The sequence below is a fragment of the Mesocricetus auratus genome, unplaced genomic scaffold (genome assembly GCF_017639785.1).
Source record: "Mesocricetus auratus isolate SY011 unplaced genomic scaffold, BCM_Maur_2.0 Super-Scaffold_15014, whole genome shotgun sequence".
Taxonomy (NCBI): Eukaryota; Metazoa; Chordata; class Mammalia; order Rodentia; family Cricetidae; genus Mesocricetus; species Mesocricetus auratus.
Window position 1 is genome coordinate 9,812,674 of NW_024429186.1, and position 14,562 is coordinate 9,827,235.

General features: G+C 52.4%; 1 long non-coding RNA gene across 10 annotated transcripts in view; it reads right to left on the reverse strand.

The window, feature by feature from the left end:
- Nucleotides 1–14,562, reverse strand: part of LOC106020997 — a 30,934-nt gene that overhangs the window by 13,660 nt on the left and 2,712 nt on the right. For 2 of the 10 annotated variants that reach the window (XR_001196364.2, XR_001196361.3), the window contains exons 3-6: nt 8,918–14,352; nt 8,734–8,807; nt 8,454–8,631; nt 39–122 (exon numbers count right to left, since the gene is read on the reverse strand). This is a non-coding gene — a long non-coding RNA (uncharacterized LOC106020997). The remainder of the gene's footprint in view (nt 1–38; nt 123–8,453; nt 8,632–8,733; nt 8,808–8,917; nt 14,353–14,562) is intronic. The other 8 variants (XR_005876139.1, XR_005876137.1, XR_005876138.1 and 5 more) reach the window with 8 other exon arrangements.

Genomic DNA, 14,562 nt, shown 5'->3' on the forward strand with positions numbered 1-14,562 from the left:
ACGGCCACAAGTATGCTTGCTGTACTCTAGCAACTTACGATTTACAGTTGGACGGTCCTGGGGCATGTGTCCGTCGTCCGTGTGTCCAGGGTCCCACGCAGGATTCTGGGTGATGACTTGGGCTAGAAGCAGAAAGCTTGCAGTCACAGGACAGAACCCTACCCAGGTCAGGAAGTACGAGAAGGTGCATGGCAGAGGGTGACACCTATGCAGGATGAAAGGGTGGCTTACAGCAGGGACTGTCTAGGCCGCCACAAATTTGAAGTCCATGAAAGCAAATGTGTCCATTCAACCCACTCATTCCACGCTTGTCCTCTTACCTATGTATATATGGGACAGGCACCAAGAACCCTGGTACTAAATGACATGGTAGGCTAAGGGCTGCTATCTGGGAAACAAAACTTTAGGGCCACTGTACCTATAAGAAGCAAACTGATACCTAAGTGTTGCAGCCTGGTAGACAGAACATTGAAAACACCCTGAAGGTAGGTCACAGGTTGGGCCCTGTAACGAGACAATGGGCCAGTAAGACTCATGACAGGCCAAACTGGATAGAGAGGGCTTTGGTCACGAGGCAAGGGAGGGTGCTGTCAGAAATCCAGCATGGTTTTCAGTGGGCAGTGTCTTGGAAAACCAAGGCACACACATCATGGATGACAGGTGACCTGTGTGGTAACTGGGTGGCCACTTCCACACAACGCCACGCAACGTGCACACCAAATCGTTACAAGCCCAGGATTTGCCTCAAACTCAGGGTAAAAGCGTGAGGTACACAATGAAAACAAATGTCACTAGACAACCAGAGCCCACAGAAAGGACGCTCTGAAGCCAGCCTCATGACATGGACTCAGAATACTATTCGCGTGACAGTATTGCCACAGCTGATAACAGATGCGCCAGGTAAACACAAGATGTTAGTGAAATGAGAAGGGTGATTGGGTGTGTTTTCCCCTCTGTCTTTTTTTTTTAATTTTATTTTTAAGATAGGTACTCATGTAAACTAGGCCAGCCTCAAACTTGCTATTTCATTTAAAAAAAATGGCCTTGAACCTCTGACCATCTTGCCTCTGCCTCTGCCTTCTAAGTGCTGAGATTACAGGCATGTGCACATGGCTTCCTGTTGTGCTGGGGCCTGAAGTGTAGAACCCAAATGCTGGTCAAGCAGTCTGCAGATAGGGTGACCTCCCGGCCCCCATACTCACTGCCTTGATTGATTTTTTCCCCTACAAACTCAAAACTGCTTCAGAAAAAAAAATGACTTGTTAAAAAAGAAAAAAAAAAAGTCATGTTTGAAATAAGTTAATCTTTTAAATGTGTTACTAGATTCCAGTAAAGGTAAAATAATGTGACAAAGGGGAGTCAGTCTCCCGTTGCTGGGAGTGGGTGTCAGGATAGGAGCAGGAGAGTGAACAGGTGTGTTCCAAACCCCTTTGGGGACTGTCTTTGAGATACATGGGAGCAAGTGACACGGAGGGATGAATGGGGGAGGCTGGGTGTCACCGGGAGCTAGAAAGACAACCAGGAGTTGTGAGTATGGCAGGGGCTCTAGGATGTCACAGACTGGGAAACTCAGAACCATAGGAGCTTGGACACCTGGTGCATGCTGCCAGATACATGTGCTGCTGGCCCTCCAAGGACCTTGAGGGAAGGAAGAAACACTGCCACTCCTCCCCTAAGCCTTACTTCAGCCTCCAGAGACAGGTTCTTCTACCCTCACGCCCCCCCTTCCCCGCCCCGTTCCCAGACAGGTCTCTGACTGAGGCACCCCAAACCATGCCAGGGCACAGTGAGAATGTACCTCTTATTTCAAAGCCTCCTGCAAACCCCTTGTCTGTCTTGTGCTCCCCAAACACAACCCTCCCCTAACTGCTTGATTCTGTGACTTAAAAACAAGTGTTCATGAGGCGACTACAAGATTTGGGTGACCCTGGGACTATCTGGCTATCCAACAGCTCAGGGCCACCAGCTACATACTGAACATCCCTCTTCCAATGAGCCCTGCATGCCTGGGGTGGCCACTCATCATAACCAAGGTCCCTAGGTGACAATGAGACTCCAGACCAAGAACACACAGCAAGACCACAGACGCTGCTGTTTCCTTGCAGGAATACGAGTTGGAGCCTTTGCCCTGCTCCTTCTGTTTTAGTCTATTTTGTAATCAGAAGCAGCCCAGGGCATCTGGGTTTTTTCCTGCCTCTCCTCAAGCCCCTGCGGACTCTCAGTGCGCCTGACTGTCCTTAATGAACTCGGCATTGCAGACCCCAGGCTGCTATGCTAGCACGTAAACCCTGCAAAGTCATGCCTTGGTTTAAAAGCTGCGTGTACCAGCTCCAGGTCTGCATGATACATTAATAACGCAGTGCGGGGCTGGAATCTTAACAAATGTCACAAAAGCTGCAGAGATGAGTCACTGTCTGGAGCCAAAGGGAAAAAGAAGACCTTATAGAGTCCGCAGGAACCATTGTCACAAGCATTTGATGGAAAACCTCTTAAGTGAAGGCACTGAGCTCATGATACACGGAGAGAGTGGTGGTGGGCGCCCTAAGAGTAGCCCCCACGGCTTAAACAGGGTTAGAGCATTCCAGCTCTGCATCTTGAGGTTTTATTTTGAAAAGTTTCTTTCTTCCGGAGGCACGCAGGACCTAATTGATCTAGCTTGTCTTTGGTACAAACATCTTACTGATGTTTCAAACAGAGAACAACGTCAAAAGACTATTTTTACTAAAATGTTGATTTCAAGAAAAAGAGTCTGCAGTTACACAAATGATCGGCCTTCCCTGCTCCCTACCTGTTGAGAAAATACTAGCCTCTTACAAGTTCCCCTGATAAATGTAAGCTCTTTGCAGAGCTCATTTCCTGTACCTTTGTTGAGACCCAGGCCCTGGACATTACGGGCCCATTTATGAAAATGGGAGAGGTAATTGGGACATCTTTTGAAGCCATGTTCCTTTCTCTGCGCTGGGCCCCCATCAGCCCCCTAATTTTCGTTGGTCGGGTTACAGAGGATGTTTATATATGCCTCTTCCTGGAATTTCACCTCTTTGCTTCAGGAGTGGGCAATTAGAGAGAATTAGGACCTATTTGGTACATGTTTACCCTTAATGGATAGAGAGGCTGAGGCAGCCTTGGGAACACAGTCTGCCAGTCTAATTGAAGCTGGCAATGTTTTGATTCCTTATTTCAGCTCGCAGGTATTGTAGCAACCAAGGTCACAAAACAAAAGCTGCAGTCCACCATGGTAATAACGGGTGCAGACTGCCAGAGGTCTGGGGGCTGCTGATTACCACACTGAGGCCCAGAGACAGACAGAGGGGCGCGCAAGGGGGTGGCAGCCGGTGGGTACTGCTCACTTTTTCACAATTTGCTACCTTGGTGACTTCTGCAAGAAGTTCTTCCATGAGTGGGCCAAGGTGCCAACAGGGGTGATGCCAAGTGCCTCTTGACCAAAGGGTACACAATGAGGCACTTGGGACAGCGCCACTGGGACACACCCTCCTGCCCGGAAAGCCATGGGTCTAATCTCACTATACAAGGGATACTCTCTGGCCCAGAAAAGGATCTCCCAACCTGGCCTGGGGCATGTTTGTTTGAATAATTCCCTGCAGCGGGTAATCCCTTCACCACAGCATGTGAGGCAGCCCTAGGGACCTTCCTCTAGCCCAAGCAATGGCCTCCACTAAAATCTATGATCTCCAAACGCTGTCAGTGAGGAACTAGCTAAGGTCTAAAACCCTGTGACCACACCAGTCACTCAGAACCCCATTGTCAGGACCCCTCCCTGCACCCAGGGTTGCAGCCAAGTGAGTGGAGTGAGACTCTGACCCTCTGCAGTCTCCAGCCCCTTCATCTCTGAAGCAGGGGACAATAGCCCTGAGGCCACCAAGGACCCTAGTGTGCCACAGACGCAGCACTCCTGCACTTAATTCCGAAGGTCTCACACAACGGCAGGCCTGCACTTTCCATCGTAAGGATGGAGAAGCGATGATCCTGGGGGCTGAAGGCCAAGACTGGGGTCAGTCACATCCATAGGCAGGACAGACAAGGGGCTGGATTCAGACATCCCTTCTGAGCTCTGTCCTAAGGACCGGAGGGTGGTCTACAGGATCTAATGGGGATACAAAGTGGCCAGCCATGGACCTCTGCATTCCCTTCTCTGGTCAAACAGGCACTGCACCTGCCTACTACCAATACACCTGCTGATTACAGAATGGGTACACTTGGTCTCATTTTACAGGCAGAGAACTGAGGCTCAGAGGCCAGCAGTCGCAAAGACACTGGCCATAACCGAGAACAAAGACTCCTCCTCGCAGGGACTTTTGTCTTTAGCTACTCTAGGGCAATAGTGGAATGGCTCCTGGCAGGGGAGGTTGCGTCTTCTGTAGACACCCACCATGCCCCAACTCAATTTAAGACCCCTGCCCTCAGTTTCCTAACCGTGGGGGGGATGGCTGTCTATCCACGTGCGGGACAACCCAGAGACCGAGCTGAAGACAAAAAAAGCCACACAGCTGTGGTCCCTGGGGGCCACTGAAGACAGTGCTCAGTCTTTGGCCCTTCCACTGTCCTCCTTCCCCAACTTTCCGTTCAGAGTTCTGTCCCTTGGCCCCATTCTGTCTCTAAAGCATCCTTTGGGCATTGGGCCCAATGTGGTCAAATTCTTGCCTGTAGTTATCCTATTCTTCTATCCCAGGAAACTTAGACAAATCTAGCCCAGGGATGGGCAAGCTCAAGGGTCCCCAGGGTCAGAGAGTGGGTGGCTGGCTACTTGGGTCATTATGATGCTGCAGGGGTCTGCTCTTCGGTCCAGTGTACATGCACAGGCGCGCACGAGAGAGCGCGCACCCGCGCTCGGACACACAGACAGACAGAGCCAGGGGCCCCACACAGCCCCCCAGGGAACACACACACACTCCGTGCCTGCCGGGTAGGTAATTGAGGTTTTCTTTTCATTTGAAGAAAGGGCACCTTCCATTGACAGGAGGCATTCACAGGACCTGGGAAACTCATCGGAGCTGGCTCTCCCAATTATCCCCAGGTGGCTGTGCTCTACAGGGCTCCCCCACATTCCTTTCTGCCGGAGCTTTTGTTTCCAGCTGCAGCGGCCTGGGAGCTCCCAGGCTAAGAGTCTCCTCCTTAAGCCCTAGCCAAAGGCCCTATTCACTGAGAGAAGAGAAGGCCAGCTCAAGGTGGTGGGGAGCCAGTGCCCCGCCCCACTCCCAGGCTAGGGGAGGGAAGACCTCACCATCTGCAGTTTTCTCTTAAGTCCAAAGAAACTAGAGAGCAATTAAGGAAGTCAAAGTACCCTCCACCTCAGTTCTCGCCTTAATTAATTCCTCTCCCACACACATCCTGCTGGAGTTGGGGGGGGGGCCGGCACTGGCCTCCATCACCTGACACCTGCCCGACACACACCACACACACACACACACACACACACACACACACACACACACACACACACACACACAGGACTTAGGAATGAAGGGAGCTGAGAAAACAAATATGGACAATGCCTCCGAGAAGCCTGGCTAAAGTGACCAGACTCCGGAGCAAAGAGGCAGGCCCTAAACACTGTCCTCAGGGCTAGAGAATCCGGGGAAACATTGGACACTCCACATCAAAGATGAAAGCCCAGGACCCGTGTCCTGACGCTCTTCTACTCCGTAGCCCTGTTTCTGTGTTTCCGGGTGCCCAGGAGGAAACACCAGAGGCTCCTCATTGCTCGGGCACAAGGCATCCCCTAACTCCCACCTGACTCTGATTTTTCTGTGCCACAGTGGAATCCACGCCGTGCGACACCCCTGTCCTCAGAAGCCTGGGGAGCCTGAGGTGCCCATGAGCGGCTCCCAATGTCTCTCCCCTTCAGAGACCCTGTGCTTGGATTTAGTCCCACTCTGAAAGACCCAGTGCTCCTAGAATCTTCCATCTTCCCCAAGCAGGGATGGGGGACCCGAGCCCTACTCCCTTCTTCCTTTGTCTGGGAGGAAAGCACGAGAGGAGGGGGCTGCCCCTGGGGACTCGTTCACAGCCTGTTAAATTCCAGTCTCCTGAGAAGGAACCACTCCCCGCACAACTGCCCCCACCCCAGCTCGGCCAGCTTGGCCTCCCCATTGTCGACTGCCCTTTAACCCTTGAGGATCCTAATTGCCTCCCTCTACACACCCTTCCTCTTCATTAGTCAGCTCATTAAAAGATGGGAGGATTGGTTTGGGTTTTTTTGTTATTATTGTTTGTTTGGGGATTAGGGATTTTTTTCCTCGGGTTTTTTTTTCTCTTTTTTTTTCCTTTTAAGAAGTCAGATTGCTCATAAAGAAAAATTTAAGTTACTTCATGTAAATGAACGAATAAGAAACATATGTGTCCTGTTGCCCTTAAGCCTTGCCAGGTTTTGACATCATCTGGAGAAATGTACTTTAGAATGCATATGGACTTTGAATCACACATATCAGGGGCCCTGAAAAAAACGACAGCGAGCAGCTTTGCAGGTGGGAATGCAGAGGCCAGGGCAGCCCCTGCACAAGAAATCTCAGCTCAACTCTGGCATCCTTTCCTGTCCCTTTCCTGCCCACCCCGGGGTGGATGGAAAGAGACCCCCACAAGAAACCACTATCTTTCCCATTAGTCTGCCTATGTGGGACACCAAGTTAGAGGGGACTGGGTAGCTAACTGCCTATTACCATTACAATTGATCAGAGACCACCTCCCTTTTTTCCACTAGATGACAAGGTCTGCTCTCTTGGCAGCTAAGACCTCATTTCCAACCCTTATTGCTCAGGGATTGCCCTGATAAAAGCCATTCCTTCTCAAAGTACCAACATCTCAGCAGTGCCTAAGACTCTAATCTGGGAGGCTGTGGTTTATATTAATTGAGAACCTCGTATACTCTTTTTATTTTTTTACCCTGATGACATACAAAACCTCCAAAAGCTGTATCTGCCTGGGATTTAGTTTCCACAGTCTCTATAACATCAGTCACAATGTACCTTCATATAAAGCCTTATTCGGGACTCCTGGCAGGGTATGTGAGGCTGGCTGCAGAGTCTTCTGAGATGAGGGAGCATATTGGTCTCGTGGGTGGGTCTATTTGGCATCACCTTAACCTAGCCTAACCCCTTGGCTTAGTCTACCTCAGAAGTTCTGGGCTGTCCCTAATGAACAGGACCAGAACCTCAAGCCCCTGGCTCAGCTCGGTGCAGCTACCCAATGGCTTTGTCTAAGCTCAGGATTTGATGCCCCTGGGAGCCAGCATCCTGCCCTGAGCCAAGCTCCCCTCCCATCCCTCCTCGCTAGCAACGTCACCATGTTTGCAGGTCTCTCAGTAAATGCCAGCAACGGAGTAAATGTCACAAGACAGAGCCTTCCTGGTGCCCTAGGCACACACTCCCTCCTCTCTGTAGCCTGCCTGGATCTCCCGAGCGGGAAGACAGCCAGTCAAAGGCCAGACCTGAGTGCTGCCCCCCCCTTGCAAACTGCCAGCTTTTGTTTAATAATAAGATCCCATCCCATTTCCAAGTCGGGGGAGGAAGGCGGAACTGTAGAGGGACCATCTGTGAATCCTGTCTAATGAGAGAGTATCATGGAAGCTGCATTCGAAAGCAGAGGTACCATGGGGAAGGCAAGGCCCGCGAGCAGTCTGATATGTGGGGAGGAGCCTTGAGGCAGGCACCAGGATCTCTGTTCTGGGCATCAAGAGAACAGCAACAAGACCAAGGTCAGACCTGGACCCAGTCAGTGCTCCCAGTATCCCAGACTGCCCCATGAGAGACAAGGCAAGAGAACCCTCCTCTCCCGGCCACCTTGTGCCCTAATCACCTGACCCTCCAGTTCTCTGTGTAAATTATGGTCCTACCCACCCCCCCACACACACATTAAGCCTTTAACAGTTCTACTAATATGTCTTGAGTCAAAAGAAGAAACAAACGACGAAGACTTCTTAATCTTCTCCATCATTACTGATTTCGTTTAAACAAACAAAAACATTCCCATCTCATTGTAGTGTCAGGAGTGAGGAAAAGAAAGAAAATCTCACTTAAAACCGCCATTTCACTAAGAGGACATTGTCAAAACCCCGTGTGTGCAAGGTAGCAATTGTCCCACGAAACAGCGTTGCCATGGCTGGGATGGGACAAAGGCTAGAGATGGTGGTGGATTCATACCACAAACATGGTCAGTTGGTTTGACTGTGTGCCTACTGTGTGTCTTGCCCTGGCCATTCCCAGGAGTGTAGACCACTGGTAGCCTCCTCCCACTTACCGTCTCTGGCCCCTGCTAGACAGTGGCCAGGATGGACATCCGCTTGCGGTGACAGCCTCGGCTCCAGGCAGAGTCCAGGATTCCAGGCGTAGAAAGCTTGATAAGGTGCCCCTCCGATGACTAAATGTACTCCTTCTTGAGCGAATATGTGGTGTCAGTGAATTCTAACAAAATTGTGTTTGTCGGCGCAAGAGACTCACCCCAACCCGGGCGGGTGGCACGATGCTTGTTGTGATGGTCCTCGCGCTGGGCGTCCTGGGGTCCTCGCGCTGGGCGTCCTGGGGTCCTCGCGCTGGGCGTCCTGGGGTCCTCGCGCTGGGCGTCCTGGGGTCCTCCATCCTTTGCTCTTCAGCCAGCATGGCTAATGGGTGATTCCAGCTTTGGGGAAAGGCAAAGAATTAGAATTCCTACAAGGCGAACAACGTGAACAAAAGAAAAGCCACCTGTACTCACACGCATGAAGACACGCAGCGGCCTCACCTGCTCTTCCGTGGAGATGGGCGGCTCGTAGAACCTGAGCACAACAGGAAATGGCACAGGAAGACGCAACAGGCCTGGATAGTAGCCCCCGAAACAACACCAGGTCAGCAAGGGGCCTAGCAGCCCGTAGAGCCATGGACTCTCGGGGACAGACAGAGTGGTGGCACATGAGGGCAACACCCACCAGGGAACGCCGCCGCCGATGAGGGGTCTCCAGGACCAGCAGGCCGAGTCATAGACCTGGTTTAAGCCCCTGGTCAGTCAGACCCTGGAAATCAGTCCCACCGGAGATGAAGAACCAGCCAGGGATTGTCCAGCAGGCACCAGGAGGCTGCTGGCAACTGAGGTGACACTGACTTGGGGAGGCACAGTGGGATTGGGGACGTGGTGGCAAGGCTAAGGGCAGCAGGTGGACGAGCGTAGCCACAGGTTGTGGGCTTAGCAAGGAAAGGCAGACTGTAAAGCCAAGGGGGGAGCAGGATGAGCCCCGGGACTGAGGCAAGGGCTGGTAGGGAGACATGGGGGGAAACAATGCAAGCAGATGCCAAGTGGGTGATGAACCCCCCCGGAGGGGGGCATAGAAGCAGGGAGAACCAGCAGGTAAAGAAGAGTAGGGAGTTAGCCAGGCAGAGGCGGGGGCCTGCACATGCTCTCTGGGGGGGATCCTGATATGGGACACAGTCATCAGCCACAGGGGGGGCAAAATGACTGGACTGCATCCCAAGAGAAGGAACACACTGTGGAAAGGGCCCAAAAGCCTCAGACCCCCATCAACTCTAGAGGAGGACCTGTGTGGCCAGGACCGGGGACCATCACAGCTGTTCCTTTCTAAGGCCCTAAGCTGCGGGGGGCGGAGTGGGGTGGGAGAGGGGGGGGCAGTAAACCATACTCAGCCATGAATGGGAAGGGGGGCAGAGAGGGGGGCAAGGCCCTGGGGGTGGGCAGGTCTGCATGAAGGCAGGGCAGCAAACCAGACCCACCCCATGCCCTCTGAATGCCCTCTACGGAGCCAGAGACCACTACTCTGGCTCCCAGACAACCCCCCAGCTTGCCCTCCCTGGGAAGCAGAGGCCATCAAGGGACAAGCTAGGTGGCAGGTGCCAAGCCCAGGGCCAGGACCATGGGCACGCTCAGTTAGGATCAACTGTTGGATGACAGAGTGGACGCGCGGACGAGGGCACGGGCACAACCATAGACTAGAGCAGGTGGCGGCTGCTCCCGCGTCCCTCGGGCCCCCGCCCCCACCCTCGACCCTCTGAGCCCTAGCTGCCCTGGTGTGACAGTTGAGTCCATCCATTCGTCCGCCTGTCCTCTCACCATGCATCCCACATACTCTTACTGAGCCCCACTATTTACCGGGTTGGTGCTGGGACACCCAGAGGAGGAAGGGGTGGCCTAGGGGGCACCCCCAAAAGGCCTGATCCACACGGAAGAGGGGGGAGACAAACAGAGGGGGGGGCTGAGACAGAGAATGGAGGAGGAGGGCGATGGGCAGTAAAGGCAGAAAAAGTCGTTCTCAGAAGGATTGGGGGCCGGGGCTTCTCCTGCCTCCTCCCTCCCTTCCTTGGCCTCATCTCCACAGCTCCTGCTATTTCCTGACTGATCCCATAGACGTTAGGCACCCGGAATGCTCTAGGTCTCTGGGCCAATTCTGAAGCCAGTCTGGATGCCAGGGCTGAAAGTGGGGAGTGGTGGGGGGGCTTCTGTATCCACTGAAGCACAGAAATATCCTTGAGGGTCCCAGGATGTGGGGGTACTCATGTTTGAGTTGTTAGAGGCTGCTAAGTTTGGAGGTTCCTTACACAAAACCCTAGTGACCCAGGCCTGTCAGGTACTGAGCTAAGGCCCTCAGCAGGTTCCCTAGATTCTGAAATGCTCCCAACCTCCTAGGATATCCCAAGTGGCTTCAGGGACCTATTATTTCACTAATTGATGGATGTTTGAGAGAGGGACCCCGGAGACCATGGAAGCCATACCAACTGACTCCATACTGTGAGGAGGGAGGCTTGTGTGAGGCTGTCTCTCAGAAGCCTCAGCCTTTATTCTAGTCCCCTGGCTACAGCTGCTTACTGTGCTGGGTGGCAACCTAATCTGGACCCACGGAGCCACAGAGCCTTTAGCCCAGGCACTGAACGTGCCCGGGACTGAGAAGGAACAGTGTGTGTGGTCAGAGTGGACCGTGTGCGTAGCTCCTCCACTCGTGGCTACCTTCAGCTTGCAACCTCATTCAGTGGGGTCTTGCGCTGGAACCGAGGCTTAGGCCCCAACGAGAAGGGAAATCTACAGACAAAATGGCTGCGGGGAGGGGAGGGGTGGCCCTGCGCTGTGGGCTAGTCATTCCCCGAGACCCTTCGTGTGTCTTCAGGACTTAAGCACCTGTCCAGGGAGGCGCCTTGGTAGGGGGCTGGAGGTCCAGAGGTTGAATCTCAGAGGAGAAACTCAAAACCCTTGAACGGGGTGATGTGATATGGAAGGTTCCTGGCATCTGTCACTGGGTAATCAACTTAAAAGCTTCCTTCTGATTTTTTTTTTCTCTTCTAAACCCAGGCTGAGGAAAAGCTTTTTCTAGATGAGGTTCAGGTAGGTCTTTACATTCTAAATCCCTCCCCGCTTGCCTTTGCTCTCTTTAATGCCCCTCCCTCCCCTCCTCTTTGGTCTTCTCTGTGGGAACTTAACTTCAAGCAAACTTAATTGTGACCCTAATTGCATTTGCTCAGGAATAGCTAATTTATTTTACCTCCAGTCCCTCGGCTAGAGTATCTAGGGCTTACCTGGTGAGGCACACCTGGCATTCCTGGTGAAGGCCATTAACCCTATTTTAGCCAGCATAGCTTGGAAGAGCTGTGTTACCCCATGTTCTCAGTGTGAAGTGTTTTACCTAAGACCTGAGCCCAGACTGGCCAACCCCAGAGTGCTCTAGACAGCCCTGCCAGCTGCTTGTTGGTATGAGGCAGGTTTGGGGAATTGAGAGGGCTGGGAATGAAAGTTCCCAGGGAAGGTGAGAACGGTTGTGTCCGTGAAGCCAGCAATGTGGGAACAGAAGGGAGCCAGAGCCATGAAGCCATGGAACAGGAGCAATGGAGATGCGTGTTTGTGTCCTTGTGTCCAGCCAGGCTGGAGTCGTGCCAAGGGCGGAGCTAGAGAAAAGTCTTTACCTGAGCGAGAGCCGTTCGATGGAGAAGAGCGAATCAGGAAGCAGTGGGTTGGAAGGGAAATTGGAGGTGAGGAAGGAAAGCAGCGAGTGTAGACAGGCCTCGAGAAGCCGGCTGTGAAGGAAAGACATACACTGGAGTGGCGAGGGAGGGGGACAGGAGGGAGGGGGGCTCCAGGTGGGAACAGCAGAGTCAGGAGTCCAGAGGGGGACTGGAGTGAAGGTGCAGGCTTGGAACCGCTAAAATGGAAGAGGTCATGAGCACAACAGTTTGGGGGCGCCCCAACTGGAGAAACCACTTGGCAACCTCTGCTTCCCTGGGAGACGGCAGGCCGGCCCTGGATCAGGACAGGGAGTTGTGAGCATCAAATGAATGGACCAGAGAGGGCCAGGGTAGCTCCAGTATCCGTGTGTGCTGAACGTTAAGGATGGAACGGGCAGTGGTGGAAGCCGCTGGCCTCTCTGGAAGATGGGAAGGGTCCCTCCTGATAGCCTGAATTAACTCAGAGTGGGTCTCCGCCCACTGCGTTTGTCACCTTCCGAGTCCTCCTCCTGCCTCCATTTGCCTCATAATCCAATCAGCCCCTTTCAAAGACCTGGACACTGTCGTCCGCTCCAAGCTGGGCTTCCCTAAAGCAACCCAGTTGGTTTTCTTTCTCTCTTTCTTTTTCTTTTTGTCTCGTCTGGACAAAACTGCCTGGTTTAAAAGGTGACCAAAGAAAGTGCTGGTAAAATGAGGGCACCAATTAGCCTCGAAAACAGGCCATTCTTGGTATCTTCGTACCTCAGCCATAGCCTGGTGCGCCGGGCACGCATGGTCAGCATCTCAGAATGTTTGTTGAATTAATTCTGTTTTTTTTTAATCCTGGAATTTATTTATTGAACACAAATACACCCAGCACCTACTGGGTGCCCACTCTTGTGAGCGGGAACAGGACTGGACAGTGGGTAATAGGGACAGCCTTATTGGCTAGTATGTGTTCTGTAATTTCACGGCAACTTACAAAGCACTTTCTTGTGAGTTAGCATCATTTGGTCTTCAAAAGCTCCCTGTCTAGTTGGATGAACTCATTTCCTTTTCTCTTTCTTTCTTTCTTTTTTCTTTCTTTTCTCTTTACATTTTTCTTTTTCCTTTCTCCTTTCCTTTCTCCAACCCCCCAACCCCTTTTTAGAATCTCTCTTAAGGTGTGAAAGGAACTGAAACTTGGAAGTGACTTGTTTAAGGTCACAACCATTACTAAAAGATGAAGTCGACACATGTTTACCAGATTTGAGCTGCCCCCTCCCCCAGCAGCTCCCCAAGACTACCCTTGGGGAGCTAGGTTTAGACGTTTTCCCGTTGTGAAATGTCTGATACGAAATAAAGGAGCTCTTTGAAGAGCTTTAGGCTGAGGACAGGGGAGAGGACCGTCGGGGGTAGCCACAGTGGCACCCGTGTCCAACTCTGATCCCTTCTTTTGCCAGCAATGTGGCAAAATACTCCACTGTCCTTGGTGTAAATTTCAGTCCAACCCACGAGTGAGGTTGGGTCCTCCCAGTTCTCTTTCCCACCTACCTCTTTAAAATCATGAACAGTCAGCGCCAATTCATTCCTGTCTAGACAAGATGTGCCCCGCCCCCCAACGCGCCCTTTGCGTATACGTATTACTTAGGAACGGCATGGGCGCGTTTCGCAGAAAGTGCTCTGGTAATTGCCACACGTGACTTAAGTCCTTACTCAAAGTCTCCCCGACGGCCTGCTGTCTTCAGGAGCCCCTCTGCCTGGTGCAGGGAGAGCCCTGTGCACAGGGGCTGCGGGAAAATAGATGAGACAGTGAGTGGGTGGGACAGATCCACCTGCAAACCTTTCAACAAACATGTGCTGAGGGCGTCTGCCCAGCCCTGCTTCAGGCTGTTCTAGTTCATTTAATTCTCACAACAACCCTAGGAGGTTGCTCCTAATGTCACCGTCCATTAACCCAAGAGGAAGGGACATCTCCGAGAAGGTGGGTGGTGGAGGGGGCATGACATGCCTTGAAGGGGGGGGGGTCAGCCACATGCTCATTCCAGAAGCACCCCGCCCCCACCCACAGAGTGGCCAGCACGATGCTGGTGGCCCCCGACCCAGGTCCCCCCCTCCTGAGAGGCCCCCAAAGGGACCCTTCTGCTCAGGACATTGTTAGGACAGCATGGTCAGTCACAAGGGACGACCTCCTTTGAGGAGGGAAACACTCCAGTTCACTGGCAGATGGACACAAGCAGAGACGGACAGGGAAAGGGTCAAACTCAAGGCACAAGCAGAACAAATGTTGAAGGCCATGACCAATGCCCCCTCACTAGGGCTTTGGTTCAGGGTTTGAACCCAGAGGGGGGCTAGCAGGACACTGCTGATCCTCTTTGCCCCTTGTCCCTCGATGTCTTGTTGCTGGGGGGTCCACAGGGGTCTGCTCTGTATGTTGATGGCTTCCAGGAATCCGTGCTCCTTGACTCTGCAAATAACCAAAGGTTAGAGAACTCACTAAGTGCCCAGGCATAGATGCATGTAATTACAATTTAAGCTAATTAATTATAATTACAGTTAATTATTTAACATTTTAAATTGTCTTCAGTGGTTAATAGGTCTGGGGGTGATGCAGGGGAAATGGGCAGGGGGAGTCCCCTGGCCATATAATGTGCAAGCAACTTGAGAAAATGGCTGT